The following is an 11,496-nucleotide window of genomic DNA, read 5'->3' as shown; positions in this document are numbered from 1 at the left end:
AATAAATAAATTTATATTAAAAATAAAAAGATTTCTGGTTCAGTACTCATGGGCATTGATTTACCCATTCGTAAAATTAAATTTCTCGAATAACTACTAGGTAGCAGGCTTCCTAGTTCTTTTATATTTCATGTTGTATACTGACTGATCACTATAAAAGTAATATGTGAAAGTATGCTATTTTTGAAAAATCAGATCATACAGAAGTAGAAAAATATATTGAAGTCCAAAATATATTGTTAAATTAAAAAAGCAAAGTGTGAAGGAAGTCCTAAAGGGATAGGGATATTTGTATATGTATGGCTGATTCATTTTGCTGTACAGTAGAAACTAACACAACATTGTAAAGCAACTATACTCCAATAAAAATTAATTTTTAAAAAAGCAAAATGTGAGAAAGAATATTTACAGTATGCCACCTTTTATGAAAGGAAGGTAACCCAGAAACTAATGAGACTGATTACATGCAGGGAGTGGGTGGAAATGGGGTGAAAAGAATAAGATGGTGGCAACGGAGTAGGAAAGATGGGGGAGAGACACTTAGTAGACTTTATGGTTTTATGTTTTTAGGGTTTGTGCTAATGTTTCACATACTCAATTTTTTAATGAATAAAAATCAAGGATAAAAGAGAGAAACCCTAACATAGAATACAAATGAAAGCAAGTGAATCAAACTATATTTCCAGTGAATGACGTAACACACTGAAGGGATGAAAAAGTAAGCTTTGAACCAGTATTTAGGCTCTAAACCTTCAGGTTCTAACAAATACTGGATTCCATGTACTAGATTTGATTGGTTTCCACCACAGAATGAGGTAGCAATTCTGAAACTACAGTCTATGTATTCTAGGCTTAAGCAAACATGTAAATATATTGTAGATAATGGAAGCCTGGTACTTCACCATTAGAGGACTGACATATATGGAAAGAGAGGAAGTTCAAATGAATCTTAGCTGTTTGATTGGACCTGGAGGTATTGGGTGGGCCAAAAAGTGTACTTCGGTTTGTAAGTACAAATAAAAGACACATTTTTCATTTTCACCAAGAACTTTATTGAGCAACGTATTCACTGTTTTGTTCCACTACCTTCTTCCATTTTTCAGGCAACTTCATTATGCCATCTTCCCAAAACTTTTTATCTTTTTGAACAAAGCACTGTTCCAGGTGTCTTTTATAGTCTTCCAGGAAATTGAAATTTTTTCCATTAGAAGAATTTTGTAAAGACTGAAATAAATGGAAATTGGAAGGTGCAATGTCTGATGAGCACGGTGGATGAATCAGAACTTCCCAGCCAATCTGTAACAGTTTTTGCCTGGTCATCAAAGAAACATGCGGTCTTTCGTTATCCTGATGGAAGATTATGCATTTTCTGTTGACTAATTTTGGATGCTTTTCAGCGACTGCAGCTTTCATTTGGTCTAATTGGGAGGAGGGCTTGTTGGAATTAATCGTTTGGTTTTCCAGGAGGTGCTCATAATAGAGGACTCCCTTCCAATCCCACCACATACACAACATCCCCTTCTTTGGATGAAGACCGGCCTTTGGTGTGGTTGGTGGTGGTTTATTTCACTTGCCCCACGATCTCTTCCGTTCCACATTGTTGTACAGTATCCACTTTTCATCACCCGTCACAACTTGTTTTAAAAACGGAACGTCTTCATTATGTTTCAGTAGAGAATCACGTGCAGAAATAGGGTCGAGAAGGTTTTTTTTCGATGAACTTAATGTGGAACCCAAACATCAAAGCGATTCACATAACCAAGCAAATGATTTTCAACACTTGATTTGGATATTTTGAGCATGTCGGCTATCTCCCGCGTGGTATAACACTGATTGTTCTCAACTAATGTCTCATTTTGATCGCTATCAACTTCAACTGGTCTACCTGATGGTGGAGCATCATCCAGAGAGAAATCTCCAGCACTAAACTTCGCAACCCACTTTTGATCAGTCACAGCACCTTCTCCACACACTGCGCAAATATTTTTTGGCATTTCCGTTGCATTTTTACCTTTCTTGAAATAATAAAGCATAATATGCTGAAAATGTTGCTCTTTTTCTTCCATCTTCAATATTAAAATGGCTACACAAAAGTTCACCAATTTTGATGTCTTTTTTTAAATGCGTGCTGATACGACAGCTGTCACAATCCAATCTAACAGAATTGTTTCAAAGGAAGTTAAGACGACTAAGCACTACTAGAGCCATCTTACAGCAAAACCAAATGAACCTTTTGGCCAACCCGTATCAGTACGAACTCCTGGTTGTTAAGATGGATAGATAGGAGATACATAGGGAGAGAGATAAGAAGATGATAGATCAACGCGGGTGGTTGTGTTTGTGTGTGTATATTTAACTATATATTTGTGGATAGATATAGATATTGATAGATCACATATACACACATGTATGTATACACACATGTGTGTGTGCTTAAAGCATACACATGTATCCTAGCTCAGCCCCTGACAAAGCCTGGCAACAATGGCACCCCAGCGATGAACACACCTATTCCAGGTCTTGGTTTGTTTGTAAACACCATTTTCTACTAAAAAGAAACAGTGTTTCTTAGAAAAACCTCATTCCAGAGCTTGGGCAGAGAAAGTACAAGACGAGCCTGGAATACCTTGTTGTGTCATAAAATAAGGAAGTGCTCAGAGAAGGATGGGGACGTGACAAAAGGACACAGGAGTCAGCCTGGAGGGGCTCTCAGACTCGGGGGTAAGAAGTGGGCAGATGGAGAGGGAGGTGGCCCCAGGAACCCCTTAGAAGGGGCCACAGACTATGACTAATCAACTGTGCCATTTTGAGAAAACAATTGTCTTCCCCCATCTCACTTTCCCACTGTTGGAAGACAAACAAATGGAGCCCCGGAGTCCACAGATTACTGCACTGGAGCCCAGTCCCATCGTGGGGGGAGGTCCGGTGGAAGGGGAGGACCCGAAGCCACAGGGCACACCAGGCTGCAGGGGAAGGACTCCCACCCCGCAAAGCCCTCCTCAGCCCTGGGGCCAGGCAGACCCACGGAAGGACGGGCAGGGCAAGGTCAGGGAGCCGTCCCCGAATCGTTTGGTGGAAATGGCCTTGGCGGCAGCCTGCTACAAACCACCAAGAAGGATTAGCGAGCTCACCAGCTCTTGCAAACTTCGGGTTGCCTTGTCCAGTTTGGGGAAACGACATTTTCCCAAATTCTGGCACTCAAGATATTGTATGGACCCAACTGATGGATCAGTTATTCCTTCCCAGCTCCACCCCCATACCCACATCTGTCCTAGTGAGTGCCCCTCATCGGGTAGCTTCCTGAGCCCACTCCAAGCCCAGAAAGTCTCCATGAGGCCTGAGAACGCAGCAGACCAGCCCACACACCCTTTCTCACGGCCCCTACAGATCAATCCCAAAGCAGTTGCTCTTGTAAGTCCCTCTTGGTTTCAGCTCTGGCCACCACAGCAGCTCCAGACTCTCCTGACCCCTCTGATGCCTCCCCCAGAAGAAGAGGCCACATGGCCACCCCCACGAGATAGCCACACACATGCCCCATCCAGACCTTCAGGACACAGTCTCCCATGAAGCCCTGGCCGAGGCCCCAAAGGCAGAGTTGGAGCAAATCGGTCAGGAAATCTGCCTCGTCCCGGGCCCTCAGCCTCAGGGCACCACTTCCTGTCGGAGGGGCTTCTGAGCATCTGATGAGATAAAATACGAACGTGCTCTGTGCACCGTTAAGACACCCTGCAAACACCAGGAGACTTTAAGGGGGCATATCCAGGAAAGTGATTGTGTGCTGGACTAGCAAGAGAGGCACTCTGGAGGCTCCCAGGAGAATTCTACAGGGAATGGTGCGACCCAGGAAAGATTCCAGGGAAACGGGGCCAGTGCCAGCAACAGAGGCAGGCTTGCCTGGGAAAGACACCCCACGTGCAGCCTGCTCTGCCAGAGAGGGCTCACTGCAGGAACGGGACACACGGAGATTAGCTGTGGCAGGGACTGGCCAAGGGAAGCAGGGACTCGGCCCTTCAACTGCTCTACCCGCAGAGAGTAGAGGAAGAAATGGCCCCCAGCCTTCGGCAGGCACCAGCTCCCAGCAGGACTCAGCTCCCGGGAGCACAGCAGGGGCTTGTGCCAGGGGTGGCTAACAGGAAGGGCAGGTAACAACTGGGGGTGGGCTGCACCAGATGGATGGCCCTGCCTGTTGGGGGGAGATGCCAGGGTCTGTGGGAACCCCGATGGACTGGATTGGGCACCCTCAACCCTCTTCACCACAGCTGAGGAAGACCACAAACCCGCCAGGTCTTGCCACCCTGTCCCCACAGTGGAGAGACCAGATGCCAGAACAGAATTCCTCACCCTGCTGTCCCCACCCCTATCCAGCAGTGATTGTCAAAATACTTAACAGTGCATGAAAAGATGCTCAACATCTCTAATCATTAGAGAAATGAAAATCAAAACTACAGTGAAATCGCACCTCACACTGGTCAGAATGGCCATCATCAAAAAATCTACAAACAATAAATGCTGGAGAGAGCATGGAGAAAAGGGAACCCTCTTGCACTGTTGGTGAGAATGTAAATTGGTACAGCCACTATGGAGGACAGTATGGAGGTTCCTTAAAAAACTAAAAATAGAACTACCATATGACTCAGAAATCCCACTACTGGGCATATATCCGGAGAATACCATAATGCAAAAGGATGCATGCACCCCATTTTTCATTGCAGCTCTATTTACAATAGCCAGGACATGAAAGCAACCTAAATGTCCATCAACAGAGCAATGGATGAAAAAGATGTGGTACATATATACAATGGAATATTACTCAGTCATAAAAAGGAATGAAATAGGGACTTCCCTGGCAGCCCAGTGGTTGGGATGCCACGCTTTCACAGCAGGGGGCGCGCGTTGATCCCTGGTCAGGGAACTAAGATCCTGCATGCTGTGCAGTTCAGCAAAAAAATAGGGAAAATATTAAACGAACAAAATAATGCCATTTGCAGCAACATGGATGGACCTGGAGATTATCATACTAAGTGAGGTAAGTCAGACAGAGAAAGACAAATATCATATGTTACCGCTTATATGTGGAATCTAAAAAGAGGGTACAAATGAATTTATCTACAAAACAAAAATAGAGTCACAGATGTAGAAAACAAACTTATAGTTACCAGGGGTTAAAGGGGGGAGGGATAAATTGGGAGATTGGGACTGGCATACACACACTCCTATATATAAAATAGATAACAAATAAGGACCTGCTGTATAGCACAGGGAACTGTACTCAGTACTCTGTAATGGCCTATATGGGAAAAGAACCTAAAAAAGAGTGGCTACGGGGCTTCCCTGGTGGTGCAGCGGTTGAGAGTCCGCCTGCCAATGCAGGGGACACGGGTTCGTGCCCTGGTCCGGGAAGATCCCACATGCCGCGGAGCGGCTGGGCCCGCGAGCAATGGCCACTGAGCCTGCGCATCCGGAGCCTGTGCTCCGCAACGGGAGAGGCCACAACAGTGAGAGGCCCGCGTACCGCAAAAAAAAAAAAAAAAAAAAAAAAGAGTGGTTACGTGTATATGTATGACTGATTCACTTTGCTGTACACCTGACACTAACACAACATTGTAAGTCAACTATGCTCCAATAAAAATTAAAAAGAAAAAAAAAAGAATGCGTAGGAATTCTCCAAGCATAAAATGTGTGCAGAGTAGCATCTTTTACAAACACACACACACACACACACACACATTTAACAATAGATACACCTCACAGTGGAGGCAGGAGTCCCACAGGCTGCCAAGCGAGAGTGACTCAGGCACCATCCCACAGCCACAGCCTCAGGGGCCCACGAGTGCATCTGGGAACTCCGGCACCATCCCTGGGGAAGTGGTCTTCCCACCAGGGTCCAGGTGCGCACCCTGGTCGGTGGACACACAGACACAGGGGTCAGCCCGAGGACAGCAGCACTGATGGTGTGTCAGCCAATGAGCACAAGCTCAACCCCTGATGGGGTCCACACAAGGTTTCTGGGGGCCAAGGTGGCTGGGGGTTCTCAGGGAGCTTGGGGCCCCAGCCATTTCCAAATGGTATCTAGTGTCTCAGAAGGGAGGTTCCTTAAAAAAAAAAAAATAGAGCTATCATATGACCCAGCAATCCCACTACTGGGCATATACCCTGAGAAAACCATAATTCAAAAAGAGTCATGTACCACAATGTTCATTGTAGCTCTATTTACAATAGCCAGGACATGGAAGCAACCTAAGTGTCCATCAACAGATGAATGGATAAAGAAGATGTGGCACATATATACAATGGAATATTACTCAGCCATAAAAAGAAACGAAATTGAGTTATTTGTAGTGAGGTGGATGGATCTAGAGACTGTCATACAGTGAAGTAAGTCAGAAAGAAAAAAACAAATACCGTATGCTAACACATATATATGGAACCTAAAAAAAGAAAACAAGAAAAAAAAATGGTCAGAAGAACCTAGGGGCAAGACGGGAATAAAGATGCAGACCTACTAGAGAATGGACTTGAGGATACGGGGAGGGGGAATGGTAAGCTGGGACAAAGTCAGACAGCGGCATGGACATATATACACTACCAAATGTAAAGTAGATTGGTAGTGGGAAGCAGCCGCATAGCACAGGGAGATCAGCTCGGTGCTTTGTGACCACCTAGAGGGGTGGGATAGGGAGGGTGGGAGGGAGGGAGACGCAAGAGGGAGGAGATATGGGGACATATGTATATGTCTAACTGATTCACTTTGTTATAAAGCAGAAACTAACACACCATTGTAAAGCAATTATACTCCAATAAAGATGTTAAAAAATAAATAAAAAAAAATAAATATACAATAAAATGCTGAGATTGAAAAGAAAAAAATAGATAGTATCTAGTGTTTCAAAATTGTAGTAACTGGTACTGCCATACTTGGCACAGAGGCTGACTATCCAGCCTGCCCTTCCCCATTTCGAGCTCCTCCTAACACTCTACTATCCATCTCCCATGTAGGGAGCTCCCAGGGCAGAGGACTGGAGCATGAGCCATCCACCCACTCCTGCAAACCGCTTCCCCAGACCCCAAATATTAAAGACATCCTAGCCTTGCCCGTGACAAAGCAGGGCCCCGTCCTTGTATTTCTACCCCACTTTACACTTTTCACGGTCACAATTTCATGTGAGCCTTGTGACAAACAGCCAAGTTTGGTCCAGACAAGAAGTGAGGGATGGGAAAACTAAGCCCCGGCAAAGGAGGAGCTGCTGCAGCAAACCCCCAGCTCTCACGTCTGTAAAGCCCTAAGAGGACCTGAAGGTTATCTTCCAGCCCAAGAATCACTAACTGTTCATCCCACCCCCGGGTCTTACTCAGCCCTTCTTATCCAACTCCTCCCTCATGCAGGCCCTGCTGTGAAGTACACTATACAATCTGCACCAAGACTTCTTCCCTGTCCCCTCCTGCCCCACCTAGGCCTGGATGTGGAAGGAGACTCAAGAGTTGAAAGATCCCTCAAGGGCTATTCTGCCCAAGATGCTGGTAAGGACAAAGAATTGACTTGTCCAAGGCCCTGGTGAGTGAGAGACTGAGAAGAGAGATAGAACCATATCTGACTCCTGTCCGGTGTGTTTTTCCTTGTAGCACAGGTGGGAGTATAGCCCTGCAGACCCAGGAGGGACCCTCTTCCCTCTGAGCAGGAAGGAAGTCTCTCTCCTCAGTTCCTGCCAAGATGTGGGTCCTGACCAAGCATTAGGCCAGCTGAAGCCCTTGGGAAACAATACAGGCTAAAGAGAGGATCATCCTGGGCAGAACTGAAAATACAACAGGCTACCTGGAGGGGTTTTGTTTGCTTGCTTTGTTTTATTTTGTTTGTGGGGGTGGGGAGGAGTTGTGAGAACAGTACCACCGGGGTGGGTCTCCCCTAGCTTCCTTACAACAATCTGCCTCCAGTGCCACCTCTGTACCTTCAGGAACAGAGTAGCCATGATTGCCACCCAAGTTAATTTCATCACAACCAAGTCAAAAGTTACAATGCTGGGGGGCTTCCCTGGTGGCGCAGTAATTGAGACTCCACCTGCCAATGCAGGGGACATGGGTTCGAGCCCTGGCCCGGGAAGATCCCACATGCCGCGGAGCAACTAAGCCCGTGTGCCACCACTACTGAGCCTGCGCTCTAGAGCCCGTGAGCCACAACTACTGAAGCCCGCGCACCTAAAGCCTGTGCTCTGCAACAAGAGAAGCCACCGCAATGAGAAGCCCGCGCACCGCAACGAGGAGTAGCCCCCGCTCGCCACAACTAGAGAAAGCCCACGCGCAGCAATGAAGACCCAACGCAGCCAAAAATAAATAAATGTTACCATGCTGGTTGTAACCTTAGAAGCTAGGCCAAGGAGAGGGGAACTGAGGATGTATAGAACTGCCTCCCCCACTATGCAAACCTCTGCCTGGGAGCCACAACAGTGCTGCCATCCATTCTAGCATACTGCACCCACTCCCTAATTCCAAAATGGCTAGCCTGCTCCCCAAGCCAGGCGTTTCCTAAGAACTCTCCCCTTCAGAGTTCTCACCCTAGTCACAAACTCAGAAGAGGTCCTCAAGCAGCCAACTTTGATCTTAGATGATGATGTGGGTATTTAAAAATGTGCTAAAGTTCCTTTGTAATCCATGTAACTCACACCTTAATGTATTTAAATATGTAAAAGGGAATATTTGAAAGGGAAATTTTTTTAATTTTATAAAAGATAGGATTTTAAAGAGTCAGGTAATTTTGACCGAATTTCATTTTTTAGCCAAGACTTGGCTTCTTGAACTTTTCTACATAGCAGCCAAATTTTCCCTGTCCCACGCCAGTCAAACATGACCCTAAGAGCAGAGGTCTGGGGGTGGGGCTGGGGCTGGGGCGGAAGAACAGAGTAATGCATAGTGCACTGGTTACTATTGTTAGGAAGCCATCTGCAAATAGACGTCAGCACGTGCCAATGCAATGTAACAGTGCAGGCAGCAGGCAGCACGGCATGAAGAGTGAGGCCTTAGGTATAAGGAAAGACGAGCTATTCGCAGAGGGACAGCATTACAGCTTTCTGGACCAAGGGGATAAGGATACAGCAGAAAGGGAAGACAGGCAGCACTAGGCCCCCACTCAGAACGCCTGAGGCCAAACAGAGCATCACAAGCACGGCCCTTGTCTGTTAAGCGATGGGCACATGCTCCTGCAAAGCCACCCTGAAGCCCACAGGCTCTGTTCCCCAAGACAGTCAGGCTACTTGGAGAGTTGATACACATCCTGAGACCCGGGTTACTCTCACCTGTGTGGCTAACAAGTGAAAGTATAGGCTTTAAGATGAGGCTTAGACATCCTGGATTGATTTTGTTATTTTTCCTTTGGTAAGGGGTGGAGAAAATTAATTGACTTTAAGGCTAGAACAGAAAAAATAGTCGTTGAGAAAAACCAACTACTGCCAGGTAATAAGGTGGAAAAATTAAACTGAGGCATCCACAAATCTTAAAGCCAAGACCTTCTCCTACAGCTCTACCAGCCTCGGACCGTGGTTTCAAGCCTTCAGAGTTGCTCTTAAAATAGCCGAGTGAGCAAGCATAAGGATCGGTGCTGCATCCGGCAGGCAACCCTGTGCCCCAGGTCCCACCCTACTGGCTTCTGCCCACTAAACTGGAAGGTTAGCAACCGCCTTCCCTGATGGCACCCGCTCCAAGCCCGCCCAGGCCGCCGGCAAGGGCCCGTCTGGGTCTGGGCGGCGGTGCCACCCTCGGCTCCAGCCGGCTGCCCCGCCCGCGTCATTCCGTGGACTCAGGCGCCCTCGCGCGGCCGCGGGAAGGAAGCGCACCTGCCTCGAGGGTCCTGGGTCCCGCCCGCGAGCACTAGGCCTCGGGGACCCGCCGCCGGGACCCAGGACACTCGAGGCAGGTGCGCTTCCCTCCCGCGGCCGCGCGGGGGCGCCAGAGTCCACGGAATGACGCGGGCGGGAAGCGCACCTGCCTTGAGTGTCCTGGGTCCCGGCGGCGCGCCCGCGAGCACTAGGCGTAGTGCTCGCGGGCGCGCCGCCAGCCCGGCGGTTCAAGACGCCGCTAGTCGCCCCCGGGCCTCGTCAGCGCGCGGCGGGTCCGCTGTTTGCGAGGTGGCCCGGCTCCCCGGGGCCGGGGCGACGGCGGCCGGCCGGGCAGAGCTAACGAGCCCCGCGGGAGCGCGGCGGCCAAAGAAGCTCGACCTTGGCCACCTGGCTGGGCGAAGCCGCCAGAGGCCGTCTCCTAGCAACGCAGACGCCAGCTGCAGAGCTTCCGCAGCTTCCCACTAGGCGTGTCCATCGCTGCCCCCGGCTGTACACCGGGAGCGCTCCCATACCACCCCCCTCCCCCGGCCCCCCGGCTCGGCTGCCACCGAGGACTAGGCTGGGGACCCCGGTGCACTCTCCCTCGCCCCACCAAAACCGATGACCCTAAAAGGGAAAGTCTGTGGCGCCCTCAGCCCTCAACTGGAGCTGTGTGGGTGCTGTAGCCATACTCATGAAATTGAAGGGGCTCGGGAGCTACTTGCTAACCTCCCTGAGCTCTGCTTATCTGAATGGGGGTAATAGGGTTGCTGTACGGTAATGCGCATACTGCCCATTTACCATTAGCCAGGAATTATGCTGGGTGCATTGCTACACCAGTTACCTCGTTTAGTCTTCATACCAACGCTGACGGGACCTGTCAGATGTGTACCGTTATTTCCATTTCACAGATAGGAACACTGAGGTCTAGGATCACAATGACTTGACCGGAAGGCACACAGCCAGGAAGTGACTCAAAGCCAAAGTTCTTTACTCCAGTGTTTTCATGTGTCTTCCACGCCTCACAACCCACACAGATGCTCCTCAGAGCAAGGGATTCCATGGCCCAATAATTTGGAGAAACACTGGATACTGTATCTCCCTCTGCTTTTGTGGAGGCTGACAATGCATTTTAGTGAATTAGAGCCTCTCAGAGAAGAAAACTGTTTGCCTTGGTTTAATTCAGTGTTTTCCAAACTAAATTGAACAGAAAACCTCTTCTTTAAAAGACACTCCTGGCATCCTGTGGAAATGTGTTGCATGAAATACACTTTGGAACACACTTGCCTCCCTATTCTCCAATGAAAGGATAGATGTGGAAGTTCCTGGAAAGTGACACTGAGAAGTGCTTGTAGAGCTATGAGGGCACGGATTATTATTATTGTTATCATATCATGTGCTTCATTATATTTTAGGGATCCTGTTTGTGGCCTTTGGGCCACTCTGTAGTGCTGGATAATAACAATAACTAACATTTACTGAGCACTTCCTATGGACCAAGCACTGCTCTAAGTGCTCTGTATATATTAACTAACTTATACTTTACAATTACCCAGGTGTTATCCCCACCCGGCAGGAAAAAAAGGGGCGGGTATGAGACCATGATGATTAAATAAGTAAGAGATGTAAAATTCTTAGAAGAAAGCACTTGGAATTACTACAAGCATTTGCTATTATCATTATTTCTATTTTA

Source organism: Delphinus delphis, chromosome 8 (assembly GCF_949987515.2).
Source record: "Delphinus delphis chromosome 8, mDelDel1.2, whole genome shotgun sequence".
Classification (NCBI taxonomy): domain Eukaryota; kingdom Metazoa; phylum Chordata; class Mammalia; order Artiodactyla; family Delphinidae; genus Delphinus; species Delphinus delphis.
Note: the sequence above shows the minus strand (reverse complement) of the source record.